Source organism: Pleurodeles waltl, chromosome 4_1, assembly GCF_031143425.1.
Source record: "Pleurodeles waltl isolate 20211129_DDA chromosome 4_1, aPleWal1.hap1.20221129, whole genome shotgun sequence".
Classification (NCBI taxonomy): Eukaryota; Metazoa; Chordata; class Amphibia; order Caudata; family Salamandridae; genus Pleurodeles; species Pleurodeles waltl.
The window spans coordinates 416,003,152-416,018,861 of record NC_090442.1 but is presented as its reverse complement, the minus strand read 5'-3'; positions in this window follow the sequence as shown (position 1 = coordinate 416,018,861).

The window sequence follows — 15,710 nt, the reverse complement described above, 5'->3', positions numbered from 1 at the left end:
CGTACAGAACATACAAAATATTGCTGTATATATCTGTCAATGAATAAATCAGTGTTCAGGTGCAGCATTATATATATGCTTCTATGTTGAGACCGGAGTTACTGGTTGAATCTTTTAACTGTCCAGCAATCTTAACTTAAGCCAAACAAACAAACTGGAAGATTTGCATCTGTTAATAGCAAGCGAGTTACAAACAAGCACATTACATTTCTAAAGGAGAGTAAGGTACAACGCCCAGCAGTAATTACTGTGTCATTAAAATGGTATGTCAATATATCCATGTCGTCCCCGTATCCCTGGTACTCCACCTCCTTCATTCTGTAACAGCAAAGCATCCGCCTTCCACAGTTCCCAAAATGAGGAGTTGATATGCAGTACTGAAATGTGGATGCCAGGAGGAGGAGGGGTAGGGGGAGGTTGGTTTGGTTGGAAGGACAGTACCTTAATTAAGCAGGGCTATATAACTATTTACTGGTCCGCTATGTCTGGCACATCCCTTAAGGCAACATTCATTCTCGATAATCATGCAGCTCCTACATATACATGTCCCAGCCACTTGCAATTGGGACCTTACGCAACCCTCTGGCTTCCTCTCGCCTAAGTGCAACCCCTTCAGCTCTACACCATTTCAACAAAGCAGCGCCCCAGTGGTAAAGTGTTGGGAGGGTGGGCGACTTTCAAATCGTAGCAATAGCTTGTCTGCCTATAATGAGTTCTAGATCAATAAAGCGACTAGTTACAACTGCTCGCTTGGAGCGGTGGAAAAGACCCAACAGGGCGCTTTCTGTCGTATGTAGGTCTGTACGCTGGGTCAATTCTACAGTGGCCACCATTATTTGTTGCCAAAAATGATCCGATTCCGGACAGGACCAGAACATGTGGAACATATTGGCACCTGGATCATGACAACGGGGGCATGCTGATGAAGTCCCAAACATGTTATTCAGCGTGTCCGGTGTAAGGTATGCCCTGTGTAATATATTGTACTGTATATATTGGAACTTAGCATTTCTAGACACTTTTTTGTGGTATGTCAGTACACTGTCCAATTCTTTATCCTGAAATTCTCTACCCACATCTTGTTCCCATTTCTAACACAGCACCTGCAAAGGTGCCCTGGTTGTGTGAGCCAGTGCCCGGTTGAACCAAGTGATAAAGCTCTTCCTACTGCCCATTATGTGCAGAACGGGCGAGGATCCGGTTCCGAGTCTGTTGTGCGCCACTGCTCAGCAAGTATGGCAGTTAACCTAGCGTGTGCTATGAAATGACCAATCGGGAGTCCCTCCTCACTGTGCAAGTGATCAAAGGACTTGAGTACTTTATCACAGAATAATGCTCCCACTGTATCAATCCCTACTGCTTCCCATTGTTCTATTCCTGCCTGGCCTAGCATTATCTGAAATGATATAAACGCAGCAAGTCTAATTTTGGGGGCATACATCAGGAGAGCAGGCATTATTCTAATACTACGCCTATAGCTAGCATGAGCCACGGACAGCAGCATACTGCAATGTGGGGGTGGTGAAGCAGACAGGAGGAAGGTTTCCCAAACCAAGTGTTGCGCATCGCCACTGCAACACTGTCCCAGCTCGTCCAACAGTCTCCCTGTTAACCAACGCACCGGCCACTGTAGTTGCGCTGCCAAATAATAATGTTCAAAGTTGGGGGCTCCCAATCCTCCTTTCTCAACTGGAGACAGAGTGCCCCCGACGCCTGCCTTTGTTCCAGAGAAAGGCACCTAATACAGGGTGCACAATACGGAAAGGCCTTCCTGGGAATAATTAGGGGGAGATAATGAAAACAATACAACAGACGCAGCAGTACAACCATTTTAGCTAACGCAATCCTACCTTGTACAGTAAGCAGCAGTGTGCTCCAGAAGGACATCTGAGAACGTATAGCTGTAATAGCTCTTGTGAGGTTACCATCCAATAGGTTTTACGTGGAGTGGTAGATATTTATGCCTAAAAAGAGAAAGGTAGTAGCCTCCCAGCGTATGTCTCAAGTTTCCGCTTGGAGATGTTGCACAGGGGTGAAAAGGAAATAGGCAGGGCTTACACCAATTTACCCCTAGGCCCGCTGCTGCCCTGAAGTCAGATACTATCTTAGTTATAGCATTTATGCTTTGCGTTATATCACAGATATAAATCAGTACGTCATCTGCATACAAAGAAGCTACATGCATGGTTCTGCCTTGCGGAATCCCCTATTCTGCACCCTGCTGTAGAAGCCTCTGGGCTAGAGGCTCCATAGCCAAGGCAAACAATATTGGAGACAAGGGGCAACCTTGGCGTGTCCCCCTCGTCACCAGGAAAGAGGGGGAGATGCACTGTCCCACTTTTACACGAGCTGTAGGATCCCCATATAAAAGTTGTAAAAGGCTATGCAAGTGACCAGTTATGCCAAAGGCGGTTATGGAAGAAAACATGTAGCTCCAGTCCAGCATATCAAATGCTTTCTCAAGGTCTAACACTAGACATGCAGCGTATGTCCATTGTGTCGGGGCCTGTTCCACGATTCTATACAACCTACGTATGTTCATTCTGATCTATGTGTATTAGCCAGGGCAACTGAACTAGTAGTCAAGAGGCTATAAGTTTGCTCAGTATTTTCAGTAATCTGACCCAAGCATTGACGGGGTGGTAAGATGGCAGCTCCTGCAGGTCTTTCCCCGGTTCAGGAGGTGATATAAGAAAGGATTCTTGGAGAGACTGGGGGAGCCTGCCCTCTCGCAACGCCGTCTGGTAAACCTCCAACAGATGCTAGTAATGGTAAATAGGCTTCATAAAATTCAATAGGTATCCGTCCATCCACGGGGGTCTTCCCGGTGGATGACACCTCACTTATGTCCTGGGCTGTTAAGGGGGCATTCAGGGGTTCTGCGTCAGCAAGCTGCAGTACTAGTGAGGTCACTCCCTATAGGAAGGCCTGTATCCTCTGGGTTCTGTTTATTGGCAGGGGATTATACTGGTCTCTGTAGCACGCAGTGAAAGCATCATGGGTGTCTACTTGAGTGGTGAGCAAGTGTGTGTGAGGCAACCTAATTGTCGTGGTCAGCAATGTGGGGGTTGAACTGCGCAGCAACACGGCCAGTAGGTGCCGTGATTTGTCTCCTCGCCTGATACGCCTTAAAGTTGAGACAGTGGAGTTGTTCTATGAGGTGGGCATTCGTCTCTGTGGTGGTAAGCAGTTGGTTCCTACCTTCTAGGGTGCCCTGTGACTGCAATTCTAGCTCCCTGAGTTTACTTTCCAAACTCGCTAACTCGCTGTGTATCGCTGCTCGAACCTCCACTATTGTGCAAAGGCAGTGTCCTTGCATCACTACCTTCAACCCCTCCCATTATTTTGTGTGCGAGGTTGCCGTACCCCAATTGTCAGTCAGGTATTGCCTTAGAGCATCTTGCATGCCTTTCCAAAACCCTTGGCCCTCCTGAGCTACTGTCTGCAGCCTCCATGTAGGGACCAGCGGTCACAGATGTCCCCATCGGAAGCTGACCAACAATGGATCGTGGTCAGAGAAGGTTTTTCCAAGGTTTTCTGCTGCAATTACCAGCAACTGTGGGGGGGGGGTGGGGATGGGGGGGGGGGGGGCGGCACAACATATAATCTAACCTGACATGTAGGTCATGCAGTACAGAATAGTGGGAGAACTCTCTAGTGTCAGGGTGTAGTACTCGCCAGCAGTCGTGCAGCGTCCACTGCTGTTCCCACTAAAACGGCGCGGATACCAATACCACAGGTGACGTTGGTAGCGGGAAATATGAACAATCCCGGTCTATGTTAAGTACACTGTTAAAATCCCCAACCACCAGCCACGGAAGATGCGCCCATCTAACCAGTATAGCCGACAGCCAAGCAAAGAATGCAACTTGGTGGACGTTAGGGGCATAAACACTTCCCAATAACACGGGTCTGCCATCCAGAGACCCCTCCATAAAACATATCGGCCATCTGGATCTGTATCTCTGTCGATGGATTCAAAAGGGTCACCTGCATGGACACCATAGCTCCATGCGCAAACCCCGAATAAGTGGTACAATAGCATCGCCTCGCCATCTCTGTCTTAGCCTAACCTCCTCACCCCCAGCTACATGTGTCCCCTGCAGCAACGCTATCTGCGCCCCACGTCGCCTTATATATTGTGGCACCACATGCCTCTTACGGGTAGTGCCCAGACCCCGGACATTCCATGCTTTAATTTCTGCCATTTAATCACACTTATGCGGAGAATAATAGGGAAATTGACATTTTCCTGCTGCTGGCGAGGTCCATGTCTGTGCTTGCGCTTGGGACCTCCATTTTGTCCTGCAGCGTGGAGCTCTTATGCTTCACCCATTGCGCGTGCGCCACCAGCTGGGTGCAGAGGTGCAGTAAGGCATTGGGTGCCCCAATGGTTTCCTATGGGAGTCTAACCCCGGGACAAGCAAGCTGCAGGCTCTGGCTAGGAAGCCAGTCAGGGACAAAAACTGTTAGGTAGTAGACTTGTGGTGCGCTCTTCTCCTGTGCATAGGGGCAACAGAAGCAGGAGTGTTTTTAGGCATCAGGTTTTCTCATCCAGGAGCACTCAACGTCAGGGGGCCCTATGTGTTGAGGCTGCTGGCGTGTGAGGGAGTCAGGGGAGGTGGACCCAGGGTGGATGCGAGCTCTTAGGAGACGTCGTTGGCACCAGTGAACCACCTCAGCTGGGTCAGGGGTCACAGGTGCAGTGGTTGCTGTAGCTATCGGAGTTTCTCTCTTCATAAGCCGGTGAGAGAGGGGGCCGGTGTGCAGATGCTGCAGGCATCTCAGGAGAGTCCAAGATGGGTGAGACAACACTGGCCTTGGTCTGTGGGCAGCTGGAGACCCGTGTTGGCACTGTTGGTTGGCTTCACCTCAGGTCATGGACGTTGGGGGCAGTGGTCACTTCTGGTGTCAGGTTTCCGGTGTCCAGTCTTTTCTTTGGAGGTTCTTGTTGCAGGGCAAGTCTTGCACGGGAGACTTGAGTCTTTATTAAAGGCTGGACAAGTTGGTTTCTTGTGAAGGATCCTTCAAGGTCAGTAGGCAGGCCGGATGGGCTGGTTCCAGGTCAGCTGCTTCTTTTTTTTTCTCTTCTGCGGGTGCAACTCTTCTTTGCCCGGGACTTCTTAGGTCCTAGGGTCCAGGGGTGCCACCTAAATTTTCAATTTAGGGGCATTACAGGGAGTGCCATGTGGTAGCCCATGGGCAGACCACCTTTAGGGTGACTACACCCTTCTTATGATCACTTCCAGTGGGAAGTGGTCATAACCCTAGCCCTAGTGGCCTAATTTCTTCCAAACGAGATGGAAGAATTTAAAAAGTAGTGTCCACTACAGCTCGTCTACCTTAGGGGTTGGACTGTCATGAAGTGGGCACTCCTGATTTAACTAATTTTCCCACCTGTGCTGCTACCAAAAGTAGGGTCAGTTGAATTACAAAGGCAGCAAGCCCTCTGAAGCTTCCCACCCTGGAATGTCAATCCTGCCTGGGAGAAGAGGTCACATCTCTGCCCAGAGTAGGCCTTTGTCTCAGGCCCTCGAGAGCGCTGGTTCTGGGCTGGAGGGAGAGGGTCAGAAACGCATCTGTGGTGGCTGAACTGGTCAGGACTAGTCAGTCAGCACACTAGTAGCTGGAAGGTTTTCAGGGGCAACTCTAAGGTGCCCTCTGTGTGCATTTTTTGTTAATAAATGCATCATTGGGGTCAGTGAGGGTTTATTATTCTGAGATGTTTGATATCAAACATCCCTGGTTTCAGAGAAGCCATCATGTAGCTGGGGAACTCGTAATGACCAGTGTCCAGCACATGCATTTAAAATGGCATCCCTGTGCACTTACTATGTCTCAGAATCGACAGAGACATAGCAGGAGAATATCTGCCCATGCATATATGCCCTCACATGTGCCTGGATGCATCCTGCCTTAGGGGTGACTTACACTTGGCACATGCAGTGATAGGGGGCCTGGCACACAGGGGTGTGTGACAGGTTGTGTTTTCAATTCAAAACGGCATTACCCTGTGGGTTAGTTGAGGGGTCCCTGAGGGTAGCACAATGGGTGCTGCAGCCCTCAGAGACCTTCCTTAGTACCCCAGGCCAATTGTGCAAAACAACTGTGCAGTTTTGGGGAAAGATATCTGGCACTGGGGACCTGGTTAGCAGGGAGCCAGTGCACTAACAGTCAGAAAGCAGGCAAATAGGTGGGGGCTAACCATATCAAAAAGGGTGCTTTCCTACACACAGCACCCGCATCTGGCTGTGTGTCAGTTTCCGCAGGGTTAGCATTCTCCTTTGCTTCACTCAACAGGCATGAATGTCATTAATACACTTGCACTGTCAGCTAATAAGGGCACGCTCAGTGCACCTCTCCAGGACCCAGAGCTTTTCAAGGAACGGGCATAAGCCTATATACACACTGGATTAGTGTGAGGTGTGGGCCAAAAACCAGGATAGCATATACTCACAGCCAGACACTAAGGGCAGGGGAACAGAACTGTACACAATGCAGGGAGTGTTTGCATTCATAGCACATTACTGATGCTGAGCTTTAAAATGTCATTGAAATTATGCAACAAAAAGACTCGTATTGGTACCGTTAAAGGTGAACCAGGTGCTGCAAATTACACAGGTCTGCAGGGTAGGTTAATCAGCCTACTTTCAAGGAATTAGAAAATATTAGTTCCTTTTCCTGACTTGTGATCCTTTAAGAGCTCTATCCTGATATTGGGGATGGGTGACTCTATTGTACGAGTAGAACTAAGTAAGTGACTACTTATCTTTAGATATTGATGAGTATTTGACTTGAAATTTTGGAGTATATTTTCTCTTTGGTCCTGAAGAAGCGTCATAGGATCCGGCTGGACCATTTGGACGCGAAACATGTAGACCTGCTATAGAGAGATACCATATAGTGTTTATCCTCTTTTTTGAAAGTAGGTGACCATCATCTATCACCCGTTACTCTCTGACTTGTTTTTAATCTTGGTCTTCATCACATAAAACTGATTAAACTATGAGCGATATTTGCTGATGATGAACCAATTTACATTTTTCTATTCACTCCACTTACACTTGGGTACTTCTAATTGGGCACCCGCTCTAAATAAATGCTTTGGATGTGCTACTATCTTAGCAACCCGGTTAAGAGCACCCCCTCGGGGGGAGCCCTTTAGGCATTGCAGTACCGGCCTAACGAGGAGCTTTCCCAATGATGAAGCCAGTCATCCATTGTGATGCATGAGGGTTCTTGCTCCTGTAGATATTTCGTTCACTCTAAATGATTACTCTCAATAGGAACAGCGTACTTTTAGATTTATAATGACTACATTGGGAGGCTGTACACTGGACCTGTAATCTCCCGGTCCCTTTTCTGTTTTTCCGCTGCAAATTAAGAAACTGAGGTCAAATGGGTACTGACGAATTAGCTAAAATCACCGTACTGATTATTTCCCCTGTTGATGTAATGATTTTTTAAAGAGGAATTGAAGTCTCTGATTATGGTTGAACCAGTAATTAATAATTTTTATCAAACAAGAAAATATGCTCGTGATGCATGGTTTCAAATTCACCTTGTATCTTGGCCATTGCACCAACCATGGCTTGTCAAGTGTTTATGTGAGATGTCTGTGCTGTGTGAAAAGGGCTGGGCAAACTGTCAAAAACAGTTTTAACATGTGATAACTAGCAGGCAGATTCAACAAAGTTAATCTTTCCGTTCAAGACTGCAGTGGACCACCAGAAAGCTCACCCTATGAAGGCCACAGAGATAAGAAGGGAACAAAACATGGGAAGGCAAATTGTCAGTAACTGGTACAAAGTGACACCAGCTCTCAGATCAAGCTGGCCTCCAGTGTGTCTCGGCTGGGAATCGTACACCTGGAGCGAACAGGCAGACTTAAGTATTTTTTGCACAGAGTCAATAATATAAAGTCAAATACAGGATACAAGTTCACTTGCCATTGTGCGCTAAGGTTAGATGAATCCCTGTGGAGTACCAGGCCGGTGAGTAACTGGAGCCACAAGAACCCAAACACAATGTTTCCAGGTGACATGGTAAAGGTTTCCAGCCTCACTGGGCTGCACAAGGAGTGGCGCTTAATGACTGGGTGTTTGTGGATCAAATGTAGCTGGCTTATCGAGTCGACAGGGAGGCCATGGGGAACAGAGGCAGCACTGTATCGAAGATCGCGCAAGTGAACCCTGCCAGCACACACTCAGGCAGTGATATGAGCGTGGCTGGAAGCGACTAACTACCTGGACTGGGAAGGTAAGGTGATGTCAAGAACTAACCTGTTCGTCCCACGGAGACACAATGTTGACCAAGCTGCTTGTTCCCAATTACACCTAACACTGCGTGTCTCCCAATTAAATACACATGCAGCGTCCCGGGGGAAAAGAGGATGGATGAGAGAAGGAGAGAGAGACTGGAACTGCAGGGCTGGATCCGGATGCCTAGGGATGGTTCTTGAAGAGCCGGTCTTTCCTATGATAAATTACACATCAGTCAAATAGCTAATATCTCATAACCCATGTATACCCTACTGTTGAACTATGATGTGCAAGCTACATGTACCTGTTGAGGTCCCTTTCCCTCTTTCTAGGAATTCTCGGAAACGGTGTGGATTATCTGTAATTAAATAAGTGCCTTGACCCTCTTATATTGTCTATAACTAACCCCACTGTGATCCCAGATTAGTCCCTCGTCACCTCAATTAACTCCACCTAGATGTTCCTTGCTGTTCAGTGGATATCTTGCGTGTTTCACCTTGATGAGATTTCCCAAGATGCTGACTCACTCAACTCAGACTTTTACATAGGCAACAATAACAAGAACAAACACTTCAGGGAATTAGATTCTCCAGATATTCATGGGTTAATCATTGTAATATGCTAGTACTAAGAGGAATGCAATTCAGTGTTTAAAACACACTAATCACATAGGGTTAATATCAAGGATTATGGTTCATGTTGTATTACTATGAAAACATAGGGTTAATCAATAGCGTTCAACTTCATGAACAACTGGCTTATCACCGTTACATCACAGCGTAATTTTGAGCATGACAAAGATAAGCTTCAATTTCGTTTAAGTGCTGAACACAGAATGTTCAGCATCGTCAGCAACAATTATCCTGATGGCCCCACTGGAGAGTAAGGCAGTCTCTAAGACCTATTGGAAAATAATGAGCATTGCCTCAGACCCTTTGAAAGCCTTCTGTGAGGCCAGGGAGAGACATAGGGACAATAGAAGACGATGATTGGTCAAAGCTATCCAAAGCCTGAGGGAGGTGGCAATGCGGGCCCGCTTCAGACAGATTAAATTACGGATACTACACAGAGCATACTATTCCAGGGCACTTCTGCACAAGATTGGTAGGGGGGACTCGATGCTATGTCTGAGGGGCAGTGACCAGGATGGCACCTTCTTTCACATTATGTGGTTGTGCCCGTCCATACAGTTCTACTGGTTGGGTATGCTACGCATCTTGACCAAGGTGCTGGGCCAGATGGTCCCCCTGGATGCTAAACTGCTTCCATTAAATATTACGGGAGAGGAGAATTGGACCAAATACCAAAGTCTTAGTGGTCAAACACAATATAGCACAAGCCTGGGGCGTAGAAGCCCCTCTACACCGAGAGGACTGCTCATCTGACATGGACTGGTGTCAAAGGGTATAACAAATGGTTTACCAGAGTAGGGGCTGCCCCTTGAAATAGGACAAAGTTGGGAGCAATCAGCGTTCCTACCTGGCTGAATAAATGGGAGAAAGGAGGGGCGAGGCAGGTGTGTGAAAGTTGTGCAACATAATGAAACTCCATTTATATCAGTTATTGTAACATATTGTAAGGAAATGCCTCCTTGGCATGGTTACCCCCTGACTTTTTGCCTTTTGCTGATGCCAAGTTATGATTGAAAGTGTGCTGGGGCCCTGGTAACCAGGCCCCAGCACCAGTGTTCTTCCCCTAAACTGTACCTTTGCTTCCACAATTAGCACAGCACTGGCACTCAGATAAGTCCCTTGTAAATGGTACCCCTGGTACCAAGGGCCCTGATGCCAGGGAAGGTCTCTAAGGGCTGCAGCATGACTTATGCCACCCTGGGGACCACTCACTCAGCACATCTACACTGCCTCACAGTTTGTGTGTGCTGGTGGGGAGAAAATGACTAAGTTGACACAGCACTCCCCTCAGAGTGCCATTCCAACCTCACACTGCCTGTGGCATAGGTAAGTCACCCCTCTAGCAGGCCTTACAGCCCTATGGCAGGGTGCACTATACCACAGGTAAGGGCATATGTGCATGAGCACTATGCCCCTATACTGTCTAAGCAAATCCTTAGGCATTATAAGTGCAGGGTAGCAATAAGAGTATATGGTCTGGGAGTCTGTCAAACACGAACTGCACAGTTCCATGATGGCTACACTGAAATCTTGGAAGTTTGGTATCAAACTTCTCATTACAAAAAATGCACACTGATGCCAGGGTGAAATTTATTGTAAAATGCACCCAGAGGGCATCTTAGAGATGGCCCCTGAATACCAATCCGACTTCTAGTGTGGGACTGACCAGTTTCTGCCAGCCTGCCACAACCAGACGAGTTGCTGGCCACATGGGGAGAGTGCCCTTGTCACTCTGTGGCCAGGAACAAAGCTTGTACTGGGTGGAGGTGCTTCTCACCTCCCCCAGCAGGAACCGTAACACCTGGCGGTGGGAGTCAAATGCTCACCTCTTTTGTTACAGCTCTACAGGGCATCCCAGCTAGTGGAGATGCCCGCCACTGCCCCCACTTTTGGCAGCAAGGCTGGAGGAGATAATTAGAAAAACAAGGAGGAGTCACCCACCAGTCAGGACAGCCCCTAAGGTGCCCTGAGCTGAGGTGACCCCTGCCTTTAGAAATCCTCCATCTTAGTTTTGGAGGATTCCCCCAATAGGATTAGGGATGTGCCCCCCTCCCCTCAGGGAGAAGGCACAAAGAGGGTGTAGCCACCCTCCAGGACAGTAGCCATTAGCTACTGCCCTCCCAGATCTAAACACACCCCTAAATTTAGTATTTAGGGGCACCCCAGAACCCAGGAAATCAGATTCTTGCAAACTGAAACAAGAAGAAGGACTGCTGACCTGAAAGCCCTGCAGAGACAACGGAAGACGACAACCGCTTTGGCCCCAGCCCTACCGGCCTGTCTCCTGACTTGAAAAACTGTGACGCATCCAACAGGGACCAGCGACCTCTGAAGCCTCAGAAGACTGCCCTAAACCTAAGGACCAAGAAACTCCCATGAGAAGCGGCTCTGCTCAACAAACAGCAACAATATTGCAACTTTTCTGCAACTTCTAAGGACTTCACTCTTCCTGCCGGAAGCGTGAGACTTCACCATCTGCACCCGATGCCCTGGGCTCGAGATTCAGAGAACCAACACGACAGGGAGGACTCCCAGGCGACTGCGACTTCATGAGTAGCCCGAGATGACCCCCTGGATCCCCACAGCGATGCATGCAGAGAATATACAGAGGCACCCCCTGACCGCGACTGCCTATAACAAGGGACCTGATGCCTGGACCAAGCACTGCACATGCAGCTCCCAGGACCAGAAGGAACTGAACCTCAGTGCAGGAGTGACCCCAGGTGACCCTCTGCCTAGCCCAGTCGGTGGCTGGCCCGAGAAGCCCCCCTGTGCCCTGCCTGCACCAATAGAGTGACCCCCGGGTCCCTCCATTGAATCCTATACAAAACCTGATGCCTATTTTGCACACTGCACCTGGCCGCCCCTGTGCCGCTGAGACTGTGTTTTGTGTGCCTACTTGTGTGTCCCCCAGTGCTCTACAAAACCTTACACTCCGAAGACGCAGGTACTCACCTGCTGGCAGACTGGAACCGCAGCACCCCTGTTCTCCATAGGCGCCTATGTGTTTTGGGCACCTCTTTGACCTCTCCACCTGACCGGTCCTGAGCTGCTGGTGTGGTAACTTTGGGGTTGCCTTGAACCACCAATAGCTGGCTGCCTATGCCCAGGAACTTAGACTTGTAAGTGTCTTACTTACCTGAAAAACTAACCATTACTTACCTCCCCCAGGAACTGTTGATGTTTGCACTGTCCACTTTTAAAATAAGCTTTTTGCCATTTGAACAAAAACTGTATATGTTATTGCTCTAATTCAAAGTTCCTAACTTACCTGTGTGGAGTACCTTGCATTTTATGTACTTACTTCAAATCTTGAACTTGTAGTTCTAAAAATAAATTAAGAAAATATATTTTTCTATATAAAAATTATTGGCCTGGAGTTAAGTCTTTGAGTGTGTGTTCCTCATTCATTGCCTGTGTGTGTACAACAAATGCTTAACACTACCCTCTGATAAGCCTACTGCTCGACCACACTACCACAAAATAGAGCATTAGAAATATCTAATTTGGCCACTATCTTACCTCTAAGGGGAACCCTTGGACTCTGTGCACACTATCTCTTACTTTGAGATAGTATATACAGAGCCAACTTCCTACACATATCCATGCTCCGTGCTCTCTGAATAGTAATCCTGTATCTGGGTTTGTGTTTACTTTCTTGCTTAAGTATGATGTGAGGTTATTACGACCACCACTGCAGCATCTGTACACTGAGCATGAGTATTGTGCAATAAAAAGATTTACCCCCCAAAAAAATTCCAGCCTCTTTATATTGCTACAACCTAGCATAACCCAAAACCACTATGTGTCTTTAGTTTCTTTAAGAGCCAGTAGGCCTTGAAGTACTACTTTCTGTAACACACTAGTTTTACCTCAAACATCACTGACTTGCTCTCAAAGGTCACCAGCCCTAGGTTCTAATCTCTTTCTCATTGTTCTAATTGAGTTATGAATTGGTAAACCTCTTGTGTTCTTAGCCCCATTTCTACTCTCCTAATGCTGAGTATTAGGCTATGTAGGTCTGAAATAGGCACCAAATATGGAGGTTAGGAGTAACAGTTATTTGAAAATTTCTGAATTTGTGGGTACCCATACTAGCATGCGATTCAGAGGGCCCTTTCAATGTCTTCTTTCTTACACACTAGCATTCCTCTGGAAGGCACAAATGCTCTACTTTCTATGTTTCTACATGTCTTCTGATAAAAATGGTCCCTCACTTACGTGGGTAGGCCTGCAGCCGGCAACAGAAAAGTACCCAAAACACAACATCGGCAAATCACATTTTTCTGGGAAACCTAGCAAACCTGCACATTTATGAAAACTAGATAACCAGAGAAATATAGGGTCTGGTGACTTGTGTGGCTCTCCCCAGGTTTTATTAACCAGAAGACCTTGCAAACCTCAAACCTCGACTAATAACAGACATTTTCCTTACATTTGTGTCAGGAAAGCTTCTGGAATCTGCAAGGAGTCACACATTTCCTACCATCCAGCATTCCACTAAGTCTCTCAATAAGCATGATACATCACTTGCATGGGCAGACCGTGTGCCCATGAAAGAAAAGGGCCCCAAACACAACATAGACACCTTTTTTGTACCTAAAACTGACCTTTTTTTTTGCAATGTGGGCAACTGGAGTTTGGGCTGTAGCTCAGACGGCAACTAAGGAAACCTAGCAAACTTGAACTTTTTTGAAAATCGACAACTAGGGCAGGCCAGGGCTGCATGCCTTACATGGCTCTCACCAGGTAACTTTACCCAGAAGCTTTTGCAAGCCTCAAATTTACATTTTCCCCTCACATTTTTATGATAGGATGTTATGAAATCTGCAAGGATCCACACGTTTCATGCCACCCTGAGTTCCCACATGTGTCCCGATAAGAACTGTACCCCAGCCGTGTGGGTGGGCTAAGAAACTGCCACACAAAATTGCACTAAAGTGCTGTGCAGAGAGATCAGCGATAGGGGTGGGTGTGGTATTTGGGGCAATGCTCGGCCACCATCTATGGAAACCTAGATTCTTGGTGCACCCACAACGTTTTCCTACCCACAATGCCCATTCACACAACTGGGGCAGTGTTTTTATCAGAATAAATAGGGTAATTGGAAGACCATGATAAAGCCGTCCATCATTTTTTTTCTTCTTTTTTTTCGAAAACAAAATTCGTAAGCTAGATTAACTTTTTGAAAATAAAAGAAAATGCCCCCTCTGGCCATGGAAGTTATCTTCCCTGGCAAGGGGGGCATTAGACAGTTTTCATTGTCCCTTACCACCAGGGTTTTCCTGACAGTGACAAACAGTGAAAACTGACCTGTGTGTCTACCTGTCTAAATTAGGTGGGTGGACATAGAGGTCAGCCTCTGATGGCCCTTATTTGCTGGTGTCGTCAGAGGGGTGTAACCATGCCAGAGATGGAGTTGTCTCTGCCATGGTTACACCAATGGTACACCAGCATATAAATCAGGCTGGTCATTATCTTGGCAGTAAGTATACCTCATTGCCATTGCGAGGGAGTATCCTTACCGCCACAGATATAATTCTGGCCCTATGTTTGTGAAGGTAATCCACCACTTACATTGGTTGGTTTTGGCAATTCCAGAAATGCTAGCTGCAAAGAACAAATACTAGTCACAGTATCTGAATATTGAAACCAAGACTAGTGAAGGTGAGCCTTAAAGCCACAGAAAGACACCAATTCCTTTATGGTTCATGCAAATGTGATTCAGGCACCACCCACAAGTCCTTCATACCGCCAGCCACAAGCCCAAACCAATACATCAGTGCACACACATCAACATACAGCCACCATTCAAGGGCCCATCACATTCATACGCAACAAGATGGATTCCACAATCAAAACAACCTGTCGCCCAGTCATTAACCAACTCGCATGCAAACACACCATAAGCAAACCTCTATAAAAACACATAAGCCCGACATATTGAGGGTTGGTGCATCAACAAAATTCACACATGAAAAAAAGTTTGACTATGTTGTAACTACCTGTCTTGTTTCTGTCTCCGTGGATATTCTGAGCATTAACGAACGTGTGCCTAGTGAACTTTTAATAACAACGCTTATAACAGCCACACACGTCTCTTGAAGACACATCTTTCATGCACCTTTAGCACACTCATTGTGCTAAATCCAACTCCTCCCAGTTTGTGGATGTAAGTTTGGGGTGGTCGAAACTGTCTTTAAAGGCTCACATTGCTTGAACTGAACATATCTACCTTTGAAACTAAGGCAGACATGCTGAAGAAGACTGCCTAAGTTCCATAAAGAGCACTTCAAACACTACTAAAGAATTTATGTTTTTGCTGGACAGGGTACACCGTGACAATGTGGTTTATAATCTGTCCACCATTATGTACTGTGTAGTGACTGTAATGCACATGTCATAGTGAAAACAGCAGACATACAGCTTTCTGCGGATGACTAAAGGTGTCAAGCAGCCATAAACAAGTCCATGATTTCCTCAAGTCAAGGAAAACTATTTGTACAGCTGCTTGCTTAGTGAAGTAGTTGCCCATGAAATGTATGTATCCATGCACAGCTATTGAAGGGTATACCTCACAGCAGCTCCACCTCAGTCACTTTCTCAATACTTCACTTTTGTATGATACGAAATAAAGCAAGTAGGAAAAGACATGGCTGGCTAAGCCGTTCAATGGAAACAGTAACAAATAGCTTCCTGCCTCAATCCTTGCTTAGAGCAGTCTCTGCAATTACAGCATAGTTGAGTCTTTCTAGCTTTTAGAGGAATGTGGTCAGCAAGTGAGAATCCTACAGCCTTGATACATCCTCCAAATCAC